Here is a 24,611-nt window from a genome sequence, read left to right as displayed (position 1 = left end):
GGTTTCCATGTCATTTTGTGAAAATACCCCCCGCCACACACACACCCTCCACCACACACACACACACACACACACGCACGCAAACATCCCCTTCATATACCCACTCAGTGGTAGTAAAACTGATAGCGTTATACACTCACGTTAACTTGAACGTGCCCCACCAGAAATTTTCTTCCCCCTAGCCCCACCTCGTGAAGTTTCCACATTGGTCTCAGCGTTTAAGCATGCCTACATTTGTTTTCTAGTCCCAGCCGACATCTGCAAAAACACACCCTTAAATATATGTTGCTCTAATCCTGGGCTCTGCTTTTGGCTTGGGAAAACTAGAGACACATCACAAGTGAAAGGACAGAAGGTGTCATGTGTCATACACCTGGAAGCATGAAGCTAGGCCGCTCGATAACGAACTCTGTATGTGTAAGTCCTGCAGATTTATTTGGATGACTCAAACCTCTAATTGGGGATTAATGAGGATAATATACTATAAACTCCAAAGAAGTTGTAATTAAAGTGTCAGGCTGATGGATATGATTCATAACCAGGAACTGTGTCCTCTTTCCCTATAAGTTATCTATTTAAAATCTTAACCCTTAGGACAATATTTTTATGCTCCTATAAAGCATTGTGCCAAACATCTTACCAAAAATATACAGAGCTACAATCGTGCTTCTTATACAACAAGTCTTAAAGTGTTTTTATCTCTCTGGATTACCACCAAACCATAATCCCAGGTAATTTTTTAAAGAGATGGAGCTAGAATATTTTTGCTTTTCCCCTCCACTATTTACTTTGAAAATTTTCAAACACGGAAAAGTTACAGTTGTTTGGTAAAAACCAGTGCTGCAGTTTGAATGTGTTTCTCTAAAACTCATTTAAAATTCACTCTCCAATGCAATTGTCTTAAGAGGTGAGGCTTTTAGGAGATAATGAGGTCATGAGGACTACCCCCGCTTATGAATTAGTGCCTTTTTTTATTATTATACTTCACATTCCAGGGCACATGTGCACAATGTGCAGGTTTGTTACATATGATACATGTGCCATGTTGGTGTGCTGCACTCATTAACTCGTCATTTACTTTAGGTATATCTCCTAATGCTATCCCTCCCCCCAAACCCCCCCACAGGTGTGGTGTTCCCCACCCCGTGCCCAAGTGTTCTCATTGTTCAATTCCCACCTATGAGTAAGAACATGCGGTGTTTGCTTTTCTGTCCTTGCGATAGTTTGCTCAGAATGATGGTTTCCAGCTTCATCCATGTCCCTACAAAGGACATGAACTCATCCTTTTTTATGGCTGCAGAGTATTCCATGGTATATATGTGCCACATTTTCTTAATCCAGTCTATCGTTGATGGACATTTGGGTTGACTCCAAGTCTTTGCTATTGTGAATAGTGCCGCAGTAAACATACATGTGCATGTGTCTTTATAGCAGCATGATTTATAATCCTTCGGGTATATACCCAGTAATGGGATTGCTGGGTCAAATGGTATTTCTAGTTCTAGATCCTTGAGGACTCGCCACACTGTCTTCCACAATGGTTGAACTAGTTTACAGTCCCACCAACAGTATAAAAGTGTTCCTGTTTCTCCACATCCTCTCCAGCACCTGTTGTTTCCTGACTTTTTAATGATTGCCATTCTAACTGGTGTGAGATCTCATTGTGGTTTTGATTTGCATTTCTCTGATGGCCAGTGATCGTGAGCATTTTTTCTTGTGTCTGTTGGCTGCATAAATGTCTTCTTCTGAGAATTGTCTGTTCATATTCTTTGCCCACTTTTTGATGGGGTTGTTTGATTTTTTCCTGTAAATTTGTTTAAGTTCTTTGTAGATTCTGGATATTAGCCCTTGTCAGATGGATTGATGGCAAAAATGCTCTCCCATTCTGTAGCCTGCCAGTTCACTCTGATGGTAGTTTCTTTTGCTGTGCAGAAACTCTTTAGTTTAATTAGATCCCATTTCTCGATTTTGGCTTTTGTTGTCATTGCTTTTGGTGTTTTAGACATGAAGTCCCTGCCCATGCCTATGTCCTGAATGGTATTGCCTAGGTTTTCTTCTAGAGTTTCTATGGTTTTAGGTCTGACATTTAAGTCTTTAGTCCATCTTGAAATAATTTTTGTATAAGGTGTAAGGAAGGGATTCAGTTTCGGCTTTCTACATATGGCTAGCCAGTTTTCCCAGCAGCATTTATTAAATAGGGAATCCTTTTCCCATTTCTTGTTTTTGTCAGGTTTGTCAAAGATCAGATGGTTGTAGATGTGTGGTATTATTTCTGAGGGCTCTGTTCTGTTCCATTGGTCTATATTGCTGTTTTGGCACCAGTACCATGCTGTTTTGGTTACTGTAGCCTTGTAGTGTAGTTGGAAGTCACGTAGCGTGATGCCTCCAGCTTTGTTCTTTTTGCTTAGGATTGTCTTGGCAATGAGGGCTCTTTTTTGGTTCCATATGAAGTTTAAAGTAGTTTTTTCCAATGCTGTGAAGAAAGTCATTGGTAGCTTATGGGGATGGCATCCTTTTAATAAAAGGACTTGAGGGAATGAGCTTGTCTCTTATTGCCCTTCTGTCATGTGAGGACGCAGCAAGGAGATGTTATCTTGGAAGCAGAGAACAAGCCTTGGTTTTGGACTTCCCAATCTCCAGAACTGTGAGAAGCAAGTTTCCATTATTTATAAACTAACCAGCAAAAACAGACTAAGACAATCAGGATCCAATCAAAGACTGAATTTGCTTGTTCTATTTAGAAAAGCATCTTTCTTTTCTAGAAAAGCATCTTCATATTTTTCTAATGCCATTGATTTTTTTCAAACAATCCAAGCTCTTTTCCTTTCTGGTATGTTTAATGGCCTGATGTAGCTAAGGATAAGTTGAGTCAAAGGGGAAAAATTATTACCTGGTCTTAGTAGGACATTAAAAGAAGTTAACAGTTTCTGTAAACTCAGCATCTGTGCCAGTATCCATAGAATGGAAGACAGTTGTAGCTTCACTCACTCAAATTTCTCTCCTCCTTAGACTTTGCTTTACTCAAAGAAGTTATCTTTGTTTTTTATCCAAAAGGATAAAAAAGGTCTTGTTTCAGGGATAGATGAGTGTTTTCACACATATACACCAAGTTGACAGGCACATATGGTATTTTACTGAATTTAAAAATAAGAACTCAGCAAGGTCACACACCAAAATGAATGAGCTCTGATTTTCATGTCATTCTAGGAAGGTTTTAATTTGAACCAAACTTAAAGACATGTAGAAAGCATGTGTGCTTTCAATAACCTATTGATTTATGAGCAAGTCTTATTCTCAGGGTCTTTCAACTTGGCAGAGTTGAAAATTCTTTAGAAGGACCTACTGTCTGGGCATATGGACAGATGCTTCTCCCAGAGAGCCTATGAAAGGCTTGGAATAGCCTGGCCAGTAGAAAAAATTGTGTTCAGTAGGAAGTGAGACACAGTCTCACATTGCTTCTCAGCCTTTTAGCGAAGATCAAGTGTGAGACACAGTCTCCACATCCTATGGGAATGTGTGAAATAAATTCATTTCATTTTTGCTGCTCTTAAAGCTAATATTTGTTTGCTTGAAAATCATTGGAACAAATGTAATATACGAACTTTCTTCTCCTACAACTAAGTCAGCTAAATGTTTGCTGAATCATGCAACCAGATTTCAAAGAGGTCATTTCAAGATTACTGGTTCAGTTTTCTACTTCTAAATAGGATTCCAATATATATGACTATTCAAGGTTTCTAAATATAGTTAGTGAAAGATTCCAAACCCTTTGTTGATGGGCTTTTCCAAATTTAAAAAACTTCAGTGAAGTAAAAATATTTTCTTATTTCCAGTCTAAATCTCTTTCTTCTTTAAATTTTTCAATACTTAAGAGAAGATGAGGAGAAACCAGTCTTTTTCAATAACTGTTATGTATTAAAGATTAAATTGTTCAATGTCCTCTTCTTCATGTCAAATAACCCTTTTTACCCCTTTACCAATATATAGAGGCTAATATGACCAACTCATACTTTTCCTAAAAGCATTCTTTTTCACTACAAGTTTCAGAAAAGAAAATCAAAGTCTTTCTAAGCCTTACTGAGTTTCTGCATCTATAAAATAGGGGTCTGTAGTAAGAACAAGTATTTGGCCAACTTACGCACATTTTAGCCAACCATTCTTTTCAGTAGGGAGCACTGCACAGCCAACCAAGTAGATCATGCCAAGCTTCATTCAGTTTCCTCACCTGTAAAATGGAGCACTAAATGTCTGGCTAGTTCTGCCTACAGGGTTGCTGTAAGGAGGCAGTAGATGTGAAAGTGCTTTGTAAACTGTGTAGGAATTCACATATTAAAGGAATCATCTTTAGGATTACTTGTTCCATAAGATTTTTCTTACTATCCACCAGGCACATAGGAACCACTTTTTAAGACTATCCCATTTATTTCTCATAACAATCCTAGAAGATGGACAATATTATTGTGATTTATTTTAAAATAATACCTGACATGTGTTGGGCACATAAATATTTGTTGAGGAGAACATTGGAGCTTAGAGAGGTTACTGCTTATTCAAATAAGCAAAGCTAGTTAGAAATGGAAGTAGAAATCAAACTCGAGCTACCTGACTGAAGTTGAGGACCCACTAATCTCTAAGTCAAATTACCATTCCCAATGCCAAGATGATTACACAAAGTTTTGATATCTGGCAATTGCTGTTGAAACACTCTTGACCCTTTTTCATTTTCATTGTTATCTCCCCAACTCTGGGGTACTATTCCCTTGTATTATTCTCCCTATCGAAGTGTGTCGTCTTTGTTCTTTGAGAGAACTGATGCTCAAAGACAATGTTCTTCCTATCCCAGAGGTATTTGCATTTTTAGCACCAGGTGAACATTTAAGCCAAAGTAATGAAAAATAAATCTTAGACCATCAGACATTATGAAACAAATCAAAGAAGTATGGGGAAGAGGTGAGTAGAGAGGGAGGTGAGAAAACCTTTGTTACGTCCCTGAAATCATGGCAAATTTGTGACCATCCTGAAGTATTTACCCAGATATGCAGTCTTCTTGGAATTACTTCAACTTTTATTCAGTGTCATATACAATCACATTATGTTGCTCAACCTACTCTACTCTTTTGGTGGTCAGTTAATAATGCTGGGGTATAGAAAGAGGATCTATTTCCAGTTTATATAATGCCTCTATATTTAGATTCCAATACTATGGTTTTATTTAGGGGTTTTCTTTGTTTGTTTGTGTTTGTTTGTTTGTTTCTTTGTTTTTAGATGGAGTCTTGCCTCTGTCACCCAGGCTGGAGTGCAGTGGCGAAATCTCAGCTCACTGCAACTTCCGTCTCTTGGGCTCAAGCGATTCTCCTGCCTCAGCCTCCCCAGTAACTGGGACTACAGGAGCCCGCCACCATGACTGGCTAATTTTTGTACTTTTTAGTAGAGATGAGGTTTCACCATGTTGGCCAGGCTGGTCTCGAACTCCTGACCTCAAATGATCCACCTGCCTCAGCCTCCCAAAGTGCTAAGATTACAGGTGTGAACCACGTGCCTGGCCCCAGTACTATATTTTTAATAGTCATCTAATATTACTGATACGCATTGATATGCTGATCCTCTTGGACCTGCAAAAGAATTTCATCAGGAATCAAAGTTCAGTTGACAACTGTAATTTCTAAGAATCTTATGGTATCTTTTATGAAAAACTATTCTTTTTCTTTTTTTTCCAAATTTGAGTCCTTATTTTTCAAGAAGAGTTTCAAAAGAGTGATGTCTTCAGGTTCCAAAGCATTGTAAGTGACTATAATCTTCAGGTAGAAGGAATGCAACATTTTTAGAAAACCTGTATCAATTATTGCCTCACTATGTAATGCACCGTAGTAAAATCTCAACTAATCAGAACTCACTCAATTAAATCTACCTCCAGCAATGTCGTAGAAGAGAAGGTCAAACACTGCAAGCCTAGATGGCCACTGCTAGCCTAGATGGCAGTTAGAGAAAGGCACTCCCCTCTGGTGGGAAACAGCGCACTATGGCACTATCTTAACTTGAGACAGTGTATTTGTTCTTTGTTCACCTCAGAAGACATCTCCTGGGGACAAGGGGTGCAGTATGAGACAGGAAGGATGTGCCAATATCAGGAAGCACAGCAGTATGTCTAGAACTTGAACTGGCTTTCAGTCCCACTCACCACCTCAGCCTAGGGCCTGTATACAATGTGCAAACTGAACAATTGTGTGCTCTGGTCCTTTAGATAAGATACACAGATGAATGCAATAAGCAAGAATATATGATGAATTCCAATCCTTCAAGGTCAATTTTTGGAAAGAGAATATTTAAGTACTTTATGTCATACATGAATTCAAATTAAGTTTAGATTAGTTTTGAGGGAGAAAATGTATTATTGTGTTTGTCATTTCTGGATATTTTGAGCTTCTCTTGTTTTCCTAAGTGCTATTTTTCTCCGTTGGAAAGAAATCAAAACATTATGGCTATGCAATATCATAACAATGTTCTTCCTCTAAATCACAGTAACTTTGAACTTGATATTACGGGGATGCCCCCATTGCTATTGAGCCATGCATGAGGAAAAGAATAAGTTTAATTCTAAAATATTGGGAGTAGGGAATCTACACTCTGCCTCTGAGTAGCTGGGTAACTTGCTCTTTTATTAAAGAAGCTACCGCGACCACGTAAAGCTCATACTTTCATGGCGATGGTTTGCTTCGCTTTACTCTACTCCTAGGAGATAGCATCGTCTATTATTTTGCGTCTTTGGAGACAAGACTTTTATTTGTAACATGGGCACATTGCATATGGTATATTTTTTCTGGCATATAGAATTTGTTTCTCAGAGACAAGGCCTCACTATGCTGTCCAGGCTGGAGTGCAGTGGCTGTTCACAGGTGCAATCAAAGCACACTGCAGCCTCAAACTCCTGGACTCAAGTGATCCTCTAGCCTCAGCTTCCTAAGTAGCTGAGACTATGGACGTGGGCCACCATGCCCAGCCCTGGCATATAAATTTTATAAGCTGACATCAAAGACTCATCCATTCAATTTTATATTCAAGAAAGAATGAATAACCTGGAGCCAGTGCATGTATCCATTCTTTTGTCCTTTACCCATAGAAAGTTAGAGAACCTTACAATGTTTTCCAAATTTGCAGTTACCTTCAGTCCATCAAATAGAGATTCAGTTGCTTTAGAAATTCTGAGCTTCCACTGAGAAAACTGAGTCATAAATATCATTAGTAGGGACCGTGGAGATTATGTAGTGGGAGCTTTGCAAAATTTGCCGGTGACAAGAAGCAGATTCCTAGGTCCAAGTGCTTCCTCTGAGATCCTGTTTCAGTGGGTCTAAGGTGGAGCCTGGAGATTCATTTATTTGACAAGAGCCTCAGAGCCCCAGGTGATTTTTTTTTTGTTTTTTTGTTTTTTGGTTTTTTTTTTTTTTTTTTGAGACAAAGTCTCACTCTCTCATTCAGACTGTAGTACAGTGTTGTGTTCATAGCCCACTGCAACCTCAAACTCCTAGGCTCAAGCAATCCTCCTACCTCAGCTTCCAAAAGTGTTGGGATTACAGGCATGAACCACCAAACCTGACCACCAGGTGATTCTTCCATGCAAAGTCTGGGAAATTCTAATGTACTAGAGCCCTTTGTTTTACTGATAACAGTGAGGCCCTGAGAGGTAACGTGACTTCCCTGAGGGCAAACAGCTGGTCTGTGATAGAATTGAGACTGGAACAGAAATATTCTGACTGGCTTCAACTCTTCATAAAATGAACTAATGTATTTGAGAAATATTTGCAAGCATAATGGGAGTTAGAGGTTGTGAAAAAAGCAAAATTACACAATTAGAAATTTCAGTAATCTGAAACTCTCCATTTCAGATGCATTCGGGTTGCCCATTCACCATGTTACCCAGCCTGGTCTTGAACTCCCGGGCTCAAGCATGTATAACACCTCTGTCCCTTATCGGTGGGACTATTGAAGTCTTTTCTCCACTTTTTCTCTGATTGGTCCCAAAAGCCACATGGTTTTCTGGGCTCCCCTTAGTAACTTTGGGCCTATCAACACCTCCATCTTTCTCATACCTCTTGGACAATGCTCTTCCCCCTCCTTAAAATTCATGTAAAGCCAGACATCTTTCTCTTGACTCATGTTACACAGCTCCTTTCTCTACTGTTCGCTTTGTCATCCATTCATTTAATTGCTGTATTTCTCAAGTCCTTTGTGTTTAACTTTTTTTTTTTTTTTTTAGACTAAGTCTCACTCTTTCACCCAGGCTGGAATGCAGTGGTGCTCTCTCCGTTCACTGCAGCCTCCACCTCCAGGGCTCAAGCAATTCTCACCTCAGCCTCCCAAGTGGCTGATATTACAGACACGCACCTGGCTAATTTTTGTGTTTTTAGTAGAGATGGGCTTCACCATGTTGCCCAGCCTGGTCTTGAACTCCCGGGCTCAGGTGATCCACCCACCTCGGCCTCCCAAAGTGCTGGGATTACAGACACGAGCTGCCATGCCCAGCCCCTTTTTGTTTAACTGTGGTGCATGCTTGCTTATATGAATGTTAAGTTTTTCACATATGAGATAGCTGTCCTAGAGTGGGAAGACCACTCTAGTAGAAATTGAAACTACTAATTTCTAGTCTCAGCTCTGCCACTGATAAGCTGTCTGAACTTGAGGAAGCCACTTTGCCTGTCTGAGCTTTTGTTGCTCAATGAAAGGGTTAAATGCTGAGATTCTGAGTTCTTCTATGTGTCTGTCTCATTTCTTTAAGGAAGAAACTATCTTTCCTGATTTGTCTTCTTTCCACTGAGCCTATTTCATAAAGCTACTTAGTGTGCTCTCTTGATAAATGCTGACACTTCCTTCTTGGTCTAGTTTGGCTTCCCCTCTCCACCTGCTCCCCTCACAGATGGTGCACGAGCCACATATCTGATCACCATTGAACTTTGATTTTGGTAAAGACTAGATTTTTTTAAAGCAATACTCACCATGTGTCTTTCCAGTGTCACCATTCCCTCCCATGAAATGGCACACTGTGTTCCTTGGCCCTCCACTTTTGCCATTAAAACAAAACATTGTTTCCACATGTCCCTTTTATTTAACAGGTTATTTTTTTTTATTTTTGGTACTCCTGCACTTGCATTTATTGAATCGTAATATTTAATTTTATTTCTGATGTACTAGATCTCTTTCTTTAAAATTTCTATTTACAGTGAGCTCTCTATTTAGCTGTGATTTAGGTCATGTTGGTTTATGTTTTTGAGTTTTTTAAGAAAATATTTGGTCTCACAATCACAACCATAATTACATTTATTTGTTTTGGTTAAGTTTTTTAATAAAAATAGCTCTTAAAAATATGACACTATATCACACATAAAATTGGTCTACTCAGTCAGTTGTCCATATTCAAGTGGACTTCCTTTCTTCCTTTCTTTTTCTCTTTCTTTTCTTTCTTCCTTCCTTTCTTTTTCTCTTTCTTTCTTTCTTCTTTTCTTCTTTCCTTCCTTTGTTCTTCCTTCCTTTCTTTTTCTCTTCCTTCCTTCCTTCTTTCCTTCCTTCCTTCCTTCCCTTCTTCCTTCCTTCCTTCCTTCCTTCCTTCGTTTCTTTCTTTCTTTCTTTCTTTCTTTTCTTTCTTTCTTTCTTTCTTTCTTTCTTTCTTTCTTTCTTTCTTTCTTTCTTTCTGTCTCTCTCTCTCTCTCTCTCTCTCTCTCTCTCTTTCTTTCTTTCTTTCTTTCTTTTTGATATGGAGTCTCACTCTGTCACCTAGGCTGGAGTACAGTGGCGCAATCTCATCTCACTGCAACCTTCATGTGGATGAACTTTAGATACACATAAATGATTAAAATAGAGTATAAGAAACATGAAGTGATAGAATGTCTCTGCTCAATGAAAAACACTCTGAGTTCAAAATAATACACAAAATTGTAGACTAGGAAAATTTGAGATTTCAGGACCTTGGACAGTTATAAGTACTCTGTAATCCCTGGTATTGCCTCACAAGCAAGTATGTGATACATTTTTACATCTGCAGTACTATATAAGACACAGTGCCCTGAAATATCCTGCTGTTATTTTTTTTTCAGATGAAGCAAAATAAAATTGCCTGTTCAAAAATAATGTGGAAAATGAGGGTTTTCCTACACATTTATCTGACCTTCTTTCTAAAATAAATGTAACAGGAAAATGTATTGCTGACTACGCTAATATATCAAGCTACGTGAACTCCATGCTGAAACTTAAAGATGATCAAAACCCCAGACAATGGCAAGTGCAAGTTGTTGGGCCCCATTCTGAAACTTAGATTTTAAATCTATAATTTCTTGTTTTACCACATGTATTTTCAGAGAATGCAAGCAATAACTTTGAAGACTGATCATGGAGGGTTTTCTGTGATTTATATTTTACAAGAAGAAAATCAAGTCTTCCCTAATAAGGGCTATAAAGCCCAGGTTGTATGCTCAGATCCAGGAGAGCAAACGACTTAGAGGCATTGATACAACTATGCTTTCAGGCATGGTGGCAGGGCTACTGCAATTTGGCACTAAGTGGCTTTCACAAATGCTTTTTTAGCTCATTTGCTATTTCTTTTTAAAATATAACCAAATACTTCGTTACACAGTTATAAAGAACTATAGGTGAGAAATACCAGAAAAAAAAAAGTTCATTGTCACAACCATCCAAGAAATGCAAATTGAACAATAGGATGCTGTTTTTCATCTCTCAGATCAGCTGAGATTAAAAAAGATGTCCAGGGATGTGGGGAAATGGGCACTTTCATGCTCTGCTGGCGGGAATGCAGATTAGCACAAGTCCTGGGGAGGGTGATTGGGACATATGGATCAAAAGCCTTAAGAAAATGATGAAATGGTATATGTAATAGTGTGAAAAAACACTCTCAGTTCATTGCTAAGTGGGAAAAAAAAACGTTACAGCCGGGGCAATGGCTCATGCCTGTAATCCCAGCATTTTTGGAGGCCGAGGCAGGTGGATCACTTGATGTCAGGAGTTTGAGGTCAGCCGGGCCAACATGGCAAAATCCGGTCTGTACCAAATATACAAAAATTAGCCATTAGCGAGACATGGTGGTGCACACCTGTAATCCTAGCTACTCAGGAGGCTAAAGCATGAGAATCACTTGAACCTGGGAGGCAAAAGTTGCAGTGAGCCGAGATCATGCCACTGCACTCCAGCCTGAGTGACAGAGCAATACTCCATCTCAAAAAAATAAAATAAAATAAAAGTTACCAAGTTATACAATCATATGTTTGTAATATTTAAGCATACATTCTGAACAGATATATATGAAAATATTATTATCTCAGAGGGTAGGAAGAGGGATGAGTATTTATAGTTTATTTACATGTTTTCTAATGTATCTGTATCCAACATAAATTACTGTTTCCATCATGAATTATTATTTCCATTTAAAAAATGACAATTTGCCCAATTATCAATAGAGTTCTCATAGTAAACACTGTCTGGTGTCTCCTTTTCCCAGGTTTATATTTACTGGAGTAGACTTTGGAGTGTTTAAAACACTGAAGGGAAGCCAGTGGGGCTGGGCAGTTGTGGGTAAGAAAGGGAATAGCCCCAGATAAGTGTAGACAAAGTTGGACGATAAATTATGTATTCCCACCTTTGAAGCCATGGTAGTGTTTGGATTTTATTCTAGAAGCAATGGACTACCATTTCAATACAGAGCAAGGAAGAGATGGTGATTAGATTATAAATTTTTGTTTTGTTTTGTTTTTTTTGTTTTTAATTAATTATTCTTGGCTTCTGTGGAGAGAAGAATGGAGAGAGGTAAGATTAGAAGCCAGGAAGATCAGTAAGACCATCATAGAATATGATAGATGAGATTAAAGTATTGAGAGTGTAGTTGGAAAGAAGTAGAAAGATTTCATTTACTTTTTTTTTTTTAGTGAAAATGACAGGACTTGCTTATGTGACAAGGTAGGGAAAAAATCAAGGATATCTCACACATTCGTACCAGAAATAACTCTGACAGTTACTCCTTATGGTGAAATTGAGAAAGATAAACTGTGCTTGTTAGTTATTAGTTTTCAAATCTTTCTACTGAAATATGCCATTATCGTGGGTTGGATGGTGGCCTCCCAAAAGATATGTCCACGTGTTGGAAAAAGGTTTGCAGATATCATTGAGTTAAGAATTTTGAGATGAGGAAATCATCCTAGACTATCTGACAGGCCCTAAATCCGAGGACAAATATCCTTATAAGAGAGGCAAGAGGAGAGTACACAGACAGAAGAGGAGGCAGCAATGTGACCATAGAGGCAGAGACTGGAGTAATACGGCCACAAATCAAGTAATGCCAACAGACACCAGAAGCTGGAAGAGGCCCAAAACAGATCCTCCACTAGAGCCCCAGGAGACAGCACAGCTCTGCTGGATTTCAGACCTCTGTCCTCCAGAACTTTGAGAGAGTCCATTTCTGTTGTTTTAAGCCATCAATTTGTGATACTTTGTTATGGAAGCTACAGGAAACTAATACAGCTATTGATATGGTTCGGATCTGTGTCCCCACCCAAATCTCATGTCAAATTTTAATTCCCAATGTTGGAGTAGGAGCCTAGTGGGAGGTGATTGGATCATGGAGGCAGATTTCTCCCTTGCTGTTCTCATGGAAGTCAGTGAGTTCTCATGAGATCTGGTTGTTTAAAAGTGTGTAGCACTAGCCTCTTCTCTCTCTTCCTCCTTCTCTGGCCATGTAAGACGTACCTGCTTCCCCTTGCCTTCTGCCATGATGGTAAGTTTCCCGAGGCCTTTCCAGCCATGCTTCCTGTACAGCCTGCAGAACTGTGAGTCAATTAAATCTCTTTTCTTTATAAATTACCCGTTCTCAGGTAGTTCTGTATAGCAACAGACTAATACAGTCATTGATATAAAAACCTGCACAAGTATTAAGTATGCAATTTAATAAATTTAATAAAGTGTTTATTACTTTTTCCCATTAAAAAAATTAATTAGGCAAATTTTCAAACATACATAAAAACAAAGAGAGTAATATAATGAATAATGTGATATTCACTAAAAGTAATATAATGAATCTTCATGTGCCCAAAACCCATTTTCTTTTTTTAAATTATTATTATACTTTAAGTTCTGGTATACATGTGCAGAACATGCAGGTTTGTTACATAGGAATACATGTGCCATGATGCCAAAACCCGTTTTCAACAATTGTCAACACATGAGCAATCTAGTTTTATCTACACTCCCACTCACCACCCTGCCACTGGATTATTTTGAAGCAAATCCCAGACATCATATTGTTCCGTCTATAAATACCTCAAATACATCTCTGAAAACAATGTTTTCTGCTGGGCAAGGTGGCTCTGGCCAGTAATCCTAGCACTTTAGGAGGTCAAGGCAGGTAGACCGCTTGAGGTCAGGAGTTCAAGACCAGCCTGGCCAACATGGTGAAACCCTGTCTCTACTAAAAATACAAAAAAATTAGCTGAGCATGGTGGTGTGCACCTGTAATCCCAGGTACTCGGGAGGCTAAGGCAGGAGAATCACTTGAACCCCGAGGCAGAGGTTGCAGTGAGCCAAGATCATGCCACTGCACTCCAGCCTGGGTGACACAGCAAGACTCCATCTCAAAAAAAAAAAAAAAGTTTCCTTTTTTAACATAACCAAAATATGATATATCACCTAAAAAATTAACAAAATATTTTAATAGCAGATATCTATTCAGTATTCAAATTTCCCCCAATTGTCTAATATTTGCTTTCTTTATTGAGTTAGTTTGCTTGCAACAAGATTTAAACCAGGTCTATATGCTGCATCTGGTAACATATCTCTTGTTCTATGAATTTCTTCTTTTCTTCTTCCCTCTAAATTATTTGTTGAAGAAACCAGGTCAGGTTGTTTGCGTTGTAAAACTTTCCAGATTTTAATTTATCTCTGAGTATCTTTAGTATGTTCCTATCTTCCCTGCATTTCCTGTAAATGAGAAATTAGATCTACAGCATATTCAGGTTCAATATATTTGGAAAGAATGCTTCGTAGGTGGGATTTTGTACTTTACATCTTATCACCATAATGCCTGGGTATCTTTTTGTGTGACACTGAGATTGGCTAATGGTTTCATTTGTTGTCAGCCTGATCTACCTACTACAAAGTTCCACATTTGCTTTTCCCCTAATTATTTTACAACTATTTGTGATCATCGTCTTGAGCCATTTTTGGGGGTTGCAAAATGATAACATTTTAATTCTACTCTTTTGGCATTTATTAGCTGGAATTATTGTATGATGAACTCTCCTTTATGATCTATTCGATTACCTTGAGGTATAGTCCAACCACAACAAATAGGATAAGTGTTCAGTTCTTTCCCTTTATGTACTAGTTGTCGGAATAAGTAGTTGGTTCCCTAGCATCCTCCAAAGGTGACTAACAGGATTTGTTTTGTTTTACGTCATTAGGAAATAATGAATTTTACTTTGGTTATTATTTTATTTCTTATTTTTTGGGTTCTGCCCAGAAGACACAGTATGCTATTTCCTTCGCTGAGTCTCTTAAGAGTCTATGTCAGCCAGTGTCTAGCAGCCCATTCACATTTAGAACTATACATGGATCATTGGCCCCAGCCCCTGTTAAAAGAGAGGAGGAGACGGAGGGTCAGAGTGGCCTGATAATTTGCCAAAATCATTCCCGTGGTTAGTAGCAGGATCCAGGTAAGAGCCCAAATCCATGCGTTTCAACTGTAACCTAACTAAGATGCTAAGCTATTTAGATTGCTACATATTTTGCTTCCAGATGCAGAGTAGCCACAATAATTGCAGTAATAAATATATTCATCTGGTAGATAAAAAAGTAAAATTTGAACGTCTTGTGGTTATAGGTAGTACTTCTTATTGTGGTTTGGCCAAAAGAACTGTAAATAACAATTCACGCACCAAAAAAGTAATCTGAGTCAATTGTTAAATCAAAGGATTTGAGTTTGGTTAGGAAAAAAAACACTTTGGCACTGAAAAGAATCTGTTTTGCTTACATTTTAAAGCAGAACATGAAATAGCCAGACTAAAAGAAAGGTTCTCACAGTTAGTTCTACTCAGCTTCTATTTCTATTTTAATTGTATTTAAAATTAAATAAATATTTGTTTGAAAGTAATTTTTAAATTTTAATTTTAAAACAAATTTAAATTATTTTTTATTTTAAATTAAATTATTTTAATCTAATTAAATTTAAAAGGCTTTAATTTTATTAAATTTAAATATTTTTATTTTAAAATAAGTAGTAATTTAAATTTTTAAAACAATTTTTCAATATTACATACAATGTAATATACAAATCGGAATTCCCATATTCATAGCTCTTTATTACAGGGATTCGGATAGGATGTAGTTCAAACTATATGCCCCTCCTGCCTGAAATACAGCCAATGATGGTGAAGTGTAATGTGATACTCCTGGGGTTGTAAGAGAATCATTAGCTATTTTTCCTAGAGCCGGATCTATAAAGTAATTTCAACATCAATTATTGGGCATCGGTTACAGTATTTAAGAACAAAGTCTGGAGTCTTTTCACATACAAAATTGTATTTGAAGTCAACATATGTCCTCTAATTAACCTGTTATATTTTACTATATATGATATGCATGCTAGTGGAGTTGAAGGAACTAGAAAATTTTTATTTGGAGATGATTAATAATAACAGTTTTTTCATCAATTTTACTCACTACTAAATAGGTAAGGGAGTGGATGTCTTCTTCGTGACTCCATGCAAAAACCAATGTGTGTGAAATACAGTAAAATCTTGAACAACATGGGTCTAAACTGCAAGAATTCACTTACATACAGATTTTCTTCCACCTCTGCCATTCCTGAGATAACAAAACCAACTCCTCTTCCTCCTCCTCCTCAGCTTATTCAACATGAAGACGAAAGGGATGAAAACCTTTATGATGATCCACGTCCTCTTAATAAATTGTAAATATATTGTCTCTACTTACGATTTTCTTAATAACTTTTTCTTTTCTCTAGCTTAATTTATTGTAAGAATATAGTATATAATAATATAACACACAAAACATGTATTAATCAACTGTTCATGTTATTGGTAAGACTTTCAGTCAACAGTGTTAGTAGTTAAGTTTTGGGGGAGTCAAAAGTTAAACACTGATCACTGACTGCACAGGGAGTTGGTACCCCTAACTCCTGCAGTGTTCAATGCAGGGTCAACTGTACACTGACATATACATACACATACACGCACACACACACATACACACACACACACATACATATATATTTAATTGAGACAGAGTCTCACTTTGTCTCCCAGGCTGGAGTGCAGTGACCCAGTCTTAGCTCACTGCAACCTCTGCCTCCCCAGTTCAAGCAATTCTCCTGCCTCAGCCTCCCAAGTATCTGGGATTACAGGTGCATTCCACCACACCAGGCTAATTTTTGTATTTTTAGTAGAGATGGGGTTTTACCATGTTGGCCAGGCTGGTCTCAAACTCCTGACCTCAAGTGATCTGCCCGCCTCAGCCTCCCAAAGTGCTGGGATTACAGGCATGAGCCACAGTGCCCGACTCACTGACATATATTTTGAGTCAGCAATGCCACAGGAAAGAGAACTGGGATCACTTCTTCCTCATTCTTTTCCCCACGCATCCAGGTAGAAATGAGGAATATACATGCACCTTTGCATTTCCAAATAAATTTATTTTTATTTATATTTTTTATTTTTTTCTTCTATAACCAACCACCTAACCTATTTTTATTTCTAGAAAACTCTGATTCTTTAAAAACAGTATTGATGTAAAATCTCTTCCCTTCCCCTCTCCACCCCAGTATTCTTCAGTCCTTTAGCAGTTATGCTTTTCTCATGGCCTATGTGTACCTCTCTGTTTCTTCTCTTTGTTTTATTCCCTTGTCTGGTTCAAAATTCCTGGAAAAAGTTAAGCAGGAGCCATCTGTGTCCCACGATTAGGAGGGTGAGTCCTGTAATAAAGCATTGGTTCCCAAATCTTGGAGTTTGTTTAAAATTACACACTCTACTCATCATCCCACATTTAGTTATCCAGATCTCCAAGGTTAGAGGCCTAAAATGCGTATTTATGGCGAGCTCCCCAAGCAATTCTGATGGAGAGAGTCGAAAAACAGGTACTAGGGAATCACTCTTATGAAGCACAGTAGTTATTCTTGACCATAGACAGAGCACACATTTCACTTTTCCCACCTATCACCATTAAACAAAACCTAACCAAACATTTTTACCATAATCTTTAATTCCATCCACAAACCCTTAAGAAACTTTAAATCCTGGTGCCTAAATTATAAAACTATTATTTGAAAGAATATTTACCTTTCAGGAAAAAGTCTCTGCTTCAAGCCATACCATTATCATACTTTGTATATCACATACAATGCTACTAACATCTGGGACAGATATTTGCACAAGTTAAGGCTCTTGCAGTTTCAAGTATCAGAAAACCCAACCCAAACTGTATTAAGCAGACAAGAAATGTATAGGCTCACATTACTGAAAAGACCAAGTATCATTTGTTTCAGCCATGGCTTGATCCAAAAGACTCAAAATATTTCAATTCTCTCTCTCTCAGCTGCGCCTCTTCTGGGCTGGCTCTGTTTTCAACAAGATCTTCCCTTGAGGTTGCAAGGTGCTTTGCAACAGTTCTACGTCTCATTTTCCAAAGGTCAAATTCACCAGGGAAGAGTCTTTTTCTCCCTCTGTGGTCCTAACACAGGTCTTCTTACATGTCAATGCTTCTGACTGGGTCACATGCCCAACATTAAACCAATGACTGTGCCCTAAGGAATATGATGCTTGATTGGCCAGGTGTGAATTAGTAGCTCGTACTCTCTGCTGGAGGTATAGGGGTGGGGTCAACACACATAGACCAGCTGTGGATCTAGGATGGCTCTCCAGAAAGGTACTGGGTGCTGCTACCAAAAAACCGACACTAGGTAGTCCAAAATGGCCAATGTCTTCCCCAGTATATGGTGATTGCAAGGCTATTTTGACCAGGAAACACTAGTAAGTTGCAAAACTGAAATCCAAACCAGGATTTTCAATCGTCTTATGAACATCACCATACATATGCCCAAAATGAGATATTACGGTCTATTCTAACAAAATCAAAGCACATTTATTATCTCTTCCTTTCCCTTTGTCCTTCTGATTTTTATATCCGGTTTTAAACAATGTATCGAACAATATTAAAAGGCTAAAACTAAAAAAAACAGAATGTGAATTTAAAATGTCATTAAATGATGATGACACATTGCATACAGTAATTTTGACTTTTGAATAAGGAAACTTTTTTTTACCTGAGTGTCATCTGAAGCTTTCCAGACTTCAATATACAGAGTCCTGAGGTGCATAATAAACAGAATACCTGAAAACATAAAAACATACCAAGCAAAATCTGAACACTTAAATATTCATTATACATAAGAAAATGAAGAAATTATCCATTACATACAAAGAATTCTTGTAAATCAATAAGAAAAAAAAAAAAAAAAACAGAAAATCAGGCAAAAACCTGGAAATTATATTTCACAAAAGAGGCTATTAAAATGGACAGTATAGGTGTGAAAAGGTGCTCAACTTTATTAGTCCTCAAGAAAATGCTAATGAGAAAACCATAATCTGCTACCACTATTCATCCAACAGAAAATAATAAGTGTTGGCAAGTACAGATGACCCTTGAACAACATGGGGGTTAGTGGTACCAACCACTTGCTCTGTCAGAAATATGCATATAACTCTTGGATCCCCAGAAACTTAACTACAAACAGCCTCTTGTTGACTGAAAGCCTTACCAATAACATAAACAATTCATTAACACATATTTTGTATGTTATATGTATTATGTGCTGTATTCTTATTAATACAATAAAGTAAGCTAGAGAAGAGGGAGTGTTACTAAGAAAATCGTAAGATAGAGAAAATATATTTAACATTCAGTAAGTGGAAGTGGATTATCACAAAGGTCTTCACCCTCATCATCTTCACAGTGAGTAGGCTGAGGAGGAGGAGGAAGAGGAGAGGTTGTTCTTGCTGTCTCAGGAATGGCAGAGGTGGAAGAAAATTCCCAGGATTTCTTGCCCACTACTGTTGAGAATGCAAATTGATACAACCATTTGGAAAACTATTTGGCAGTCCCTATGAATTTGGACATATGTTTATTCTATGTATGACACAGCAATTTTACCCCTAGATATGTAATCAAAAAATATGATCAAGAATGTTCATTAGAACACAATTTGTAGCAGTTAAAAACAATAAAAGCACCAAAATGAACATCAGCAGCAGAATGGTCCATAAATTGTGGCATAGTTGCACAATTTAATATTCTTGATCAGAATGAACAATTACAAACAACAACATAGGTGAATCTCACAAACATAAAAGTTAAATGAAAGAAGCTAGACACAAAAGAGTACATACTGTATTATTCCAGTTATAGAAAAGTTAAAAACAGACTGAACTAATTTATCCTATTAGAAGGCAAGATACCAGGTAACCCTGGTGAAAGGACAGTGATTAGAAGAAGCAAGAGCAGAATTTAGGGAGTTTGGAGATAATCAGTTTCTTGATATGGGTGCTAATTACACCAATGTGTTAAGCTGGTGAAAATTCAGCTAGCTAGCCCTTGTGTGTATTTTTCTGAACATGCATTACACTTTAAAGTTTAAAATAAAAAAGGAAGAAACAGTTAAGTCTCCAGCCTATCATTTCCTTCTATTTCTAATTCCCTTGCTGTTTTATAAAGTTGCATTTCAATGTTAAAATACTTGTTCTGTTTTAACAAGCGGTGGGTGGTTGGTGTGATTTCTCTATAAATGATTTGTATAATGGTTTGGGAAACACATAAATGTTAGGGGTGTGTATAATATTTTTTCTCCTAGAGATTATATTATTAAATCATAGTACTTTTATTCAGCTTTATTTTATCTGTGTAGCACAGTGCCAGGAAGCACTCATAATTTCCATCTGCAGATTATAACGCAATTGATTCCTGTGAAGATCACAGCTATTGAAAACATTAAAGTAAAGCAAGAATCAGGCATAGCTGCCATTGTTGATCCTGAAATATTATTTGAAATAATGAAGAAAGTCTGAGGATATCTGTTATTCTTTCTTATATTATCACTGTTTCCCATGAGTAGTCTATGTTTAGTAGACATAGAATAACTAGTGATCGGGTTTTCATAAAAATCTCCATTTTGGAACCCAAACACCAGCTTCCTCCATGTGAGCTCACAAGTGTTTAATCCAACCAGAGCTCTTCTCAATATTGCAGCTTCCTCTGTAAATAAAAGTGTTCTTGTACTTTTCTTTACACTAGCAGAGGCTAGATTAACATTGAGGGTAGACAAGTTATCCTAATAAGCAGCATTCTATTATTCAGAATATGGAGTATGTGGACTGTGCAAAGCCACAAAAAAAAAATCCAAAAGAATATAAAAATTATGAAGTGATGAGTCAATGGGTAGACGTTTGTAAAAAGACAAAACAGCCAAGGGCATGCATCAAGCAGTAAATCGTTTGACTCTGAGGTCTCATAACAAACAGGCAGTGGGGAGATGACTCAATTGAGTGTCCCTTGATGTTAAAATACAGATAGTCCCCAACTGTACAATGGTTCAACTCATGATTATTTAATTTTTTTACTTCACCACAGTGTGAAAGCAATGTGCTCAGTAGTCAAGTACTCATGCAACCATTCGTTTCTAAGATAACCAACACTTTTTTATAAAATGGGCTTAGTGTTAGATGATTTTGCCCAACTGTAGGCTAGTGTAAGTGTTCTGAGGACATTTAAGGTAGGCTAGACTAAGCTGTAATGTTTGGTAGGTTAGGGGGATTAAATGCATTTTGACCTAGAATATTTTCAACTTAAGATGGGTTTATCAGGATATAGTCCCATTGTAAGTTGAGGAGCATTTGTATCAGGAAAGCAACAGTTTTTCTAACCCATAAAGTCAGAAAAAAAAATACTATGTTTTCAAAGTTGCTATGCTTTATCTTCATTAGTATAGTATGAAAATTTCTTTTTCTTTTTTTTTTTTTTTTTTTTTTTTTTTTGATATGGAGTCTCCCTCTGTCGCCAGGTTGGAGTGCAGTGGTGTCGATCTCAGCTCACTGCGCCCTTCGCCTCCCTGGTTCAAGCGATTCTCCTGCCTCAGCCTCCAGAGTAGCTGGGATTACAGGCGCACGCCACCATACGAGCTAATTTTTTAATTTTTAGTAGAGACGAGGTTTCACCATGTTGGCCAGGATGGTCTCCATCTCTTGACCTCATGATCCACCCGCCTTGGCCTCCCAAACTGCTGGGATTACAGGCGTGAACGAAATCCCGGACGAAAATTTCTATCTTTTAAAAAAATTATTATGGCATTATGTTTTGAGATTTCTCAGAACCACAGACCAACTTTTAAGATAAAATGAGACATTAAAATTTGTGTAAACAAATGGCCCTGAAATTATCCACTGAGGAGCGCTGTGGGCTCTTATTTGGTGTTTCAAGGGGGTTAAAAAAGGGACAAGAGAGAAGCACTCAGGACCCTGCCAACCCCAGGACACCTTTAAGAAGTAGAAATCCACTTCTGTTTTTTCATAATGGGCTTCTACGTGGGCTTTATTTGAAGAAAGCATTCAACTATTTAAAAAGAAATAAAAAATTTAAAATAGGTAATTCAGGCAGGGCACAGTGGCTCACGCCTGTAATCCCAATATTTTGGGAGGCCAAGGCAAGTGGATAACCTGAGGTCCCAAGTTCGAGACCAGCCAGGCCAAAATGGTGAAACCCCATCTCTACTAAAAATACAAAAATCAGCCAGGTGTGGTGGCAGGCACCTGTAATCCCAGCTACTCGGGAGGCTGAGGCAGGAGAATCGCTTGAACCCAGGAGGTGGAGGTTGCGGTGAGCCGAGATCACGCCATTGCACTCCAGCCTGGGTAACAGAGTAAGACTCTGTCTCAAAAAATAAAATAAAATAAATAAAACAGATAATTCATCTGGTCCAAATATCCTCGAAGCTGATAAGTGTACAATTAAGGAAACTGAGGCCTCAGCAGGTTAAGTGATTTGCCTCAAATCCTAGAGCCACCCACGGACAGGACTAAAACTGGAATTTCCACTTTCTGATTCCAATTTGAATGGTTTCTCCAAATACGATGTGTCCATCAAAGAGCTCTTGCAGTTCCAAAACAAGGAATTGAAAATCTTGAGTTTCATGTTATTGAATGCTTATTTATCCAACTTATATAGATTTTTGTTTACCTTCAGTGTTGAAGTCTTTGATACAGAGACCATCTGCATTTTATTTTATTTTATATTTCTAAATTTTTTTCACTCTTCACAGAACTCAGTCTACCATCTGCATTTTAATAATGCGTGGCATGTTGCATGAAATAATATAGATAATAGACTCAAGGGTAAACTATTAAGAGCCCACCTCCTGTTTGCTTCAAAGTGCTATTTGCAAATGGAAAAATAAATTAGCTGCTAAAAACATTAAATTGGTTACAATCAAATCCTTCAACAGAGTAAAGCTGCCATGGGAACTGACTAGCTGATTTTAAAGCTAAAATAAGCCTTTTCAATACATACTTCAGATTTTTAAAAAAGAATATTAGGATGTCAGTTCAAAAACGCCTATGTAATTAGAAATCAGCTTTTTCTGTCATGCCAGCTTACTTTCTGAAAAGAATCTATTGTAATTAATTTCTTTATTTGCTTCGGAAACCAAAGGGTTAATTAAAGATAAGGACCTCTAATTTTAGCTGTTACTATAGCCAGACTTCCATTCAGTCTAAAAACAGCCATGTCTTTTACACCATTTTTAACCCTGCAAAGCTGAGACTCATGCCTATCCAAATTAAGGATAAGTTTAAATAGCCCATCCTCAGTCAAAACCATGGCAACCAGTACACAGTACACATCCTGCATCTTGCCCGGTAGTCCTTCAAATTCTTTAATCACAAGAGAGGAAATCTGTTTTGTTTGGATGTCACTTAAGGGCAGATTAATGTTACATGATGGTCAAACACTTGCCTTTATTTAGGAAAATAGAAACCTATTTGATGGTGTAAGCTTTACAATTAGGGAGAGACAAGAGTACTTTTTATTATTTATTTGTTTACTACCTTTTTTCAAAAAGATCTGTGGTACGTCCCAGAATCCCAAAAGGAGAGATGAAGAAAGTGGGAAGTATTGAGTTGTGGGCTTTCTGCAGTTATGACTGCAGAAATAACTAGGTTGGCAGTCAGGGTAAATAAGAAAAGTAAAATTGGAGTCTATACAGTGACGCTGCCCGAGCACCACTCTTAAACTGGGCAACATGAAGGGATCTTTGATATTTCTGTCTTTTGTTTCAAGTTGAAAATAGCTTCATGATTTTTTTCTGATTATAAAGTTAATAGATGTTCAAGTAGACAATCCAGACACTTTAGAAGAGTATAAAGGAGAAGGCAAACATCAGCCTAAGTCACGCAAAGGCAACTGTTAAAATCTTGGTGACTATCATCCCAACAGCACTCTGTGCATGTTTTCTTTTTTTGTTTTTTTGAGTTTTTTTTGACACTGAGTTTCACTCTTGTCACCCAGGCTGGAGTGCAATGGTGCAATCTCAGCTCACTGCAACCTCCGCCTCCCAGGTTCAAGCGATTCTCCTGCCTTAGCCTCCTGAACAGCTGGGACTACAGGCACCCATCACCACGTCTGGCTAATTTTTGTATTTTTAGTAAAGACAGCGTTTCTCTGTGTTAGTCAGGCTGGTCACAAACTCCTGACCTCAGGTTATCCACCCACCTCAGCTTCCCAAAGTGTTGGGATTACAGGCATGAGCCACAGTGCCTGGCCACATGCATTTCTTAATAACTGTATACGTGAAACTACTCTGCATGATGTTTTGTGACCTGCTTTTCCCATTCAATTCATTGTGAAGGTGTTTACATTCCAATCAATATAGATTTGTCATACACTCTACTGCATAAGTGTGTCATAATTTATTTAACTAATCTCCTGTTTAGAAATATGTAGGGTATTTCCAGCATTTTGTTATTATGAGTAATACTACAAACAAAATTCTTTTACATGCATGTTATGTACAATTGTCCAACTATCTCCACAGGATAAATTTCTAGATATGAGATTGCTAAATAAAAAAAATATATATACTTAAATTTGGTGTCCATATCACCCAGATTGTACCCTAGAAGAGTTAAGCCAATCTATACATCCACCAGTAAGGTGTGAAGATAAAGCTTTCCTGCATCTTCACAGATATTGGTTATATCAGACTTTTCATCTTTTCCCATCTAATAGACAAGATGTCATTATATTTTGATAGTAGCAGCTATTTCCCATCAATTTATAACTCCTAAAATGAGGAGAAGTGTAATTAAATTCAATGAGATAGTTGACCTAGATGATTTTGAAGGGCTTTTCCAGTTTTAACATTCAGGAATTCTATAAAAATAGTCTTAATTCAGTTCTCTATCAAGCATCTACTATAAGCAAGACCCCAGAGAAAGAGAAGCTAACCTCAAACACCTAATGAATGTGAAAACAACCCTTTGACATAGTTGTTTTGATGCTCATTGTAT

At 37.6% G+C, this 24,611-nt stretch overlaps 1 protein-coding gene across 1 annotated transcript in view; it reads right to left on the bottom strand.

The window, feature by feature from the left end:
• KCNK10 (potassium two pore domain channel subfamily K member 10) overlaps positions 1–24,611 on the bottom strand; it is a 180,948-nt gene that overhangs the window by 147,013 nt on the left and 9,324 nt on the right. Inside the window, exon 2 of the mRNA XM_050795868.1 lies at positions 18,323–18,390. The gene's annotated coding sequence lies outside the window, so the exon portion shown is untranslated. The remainder of the gene's footprint in view (positions 1–18,322; positions 18,391–24,611) is intronic.

Source organism: Macaca thibetana, chromosome 7, assembly GCF_024542745.1.
Source record: "Macaca thibetana thibetana isolate TM-01 chromosome 7, ASM2454274v1, whole genome shotgun sequence".
In the NCBI taxonomy this organism is placed as follows: domain Eukaryota; kingdom Metazoa; phylum Chordata; class Mammalia; order Primates; family Cercopithecidae; genus Macaca; species Macaca thibetana.
The sequence above is the reverse complement of the archived record's forward strand: the minus strand, read 5'-3'. Positions and strand labels throughout refer to the sequence as shown.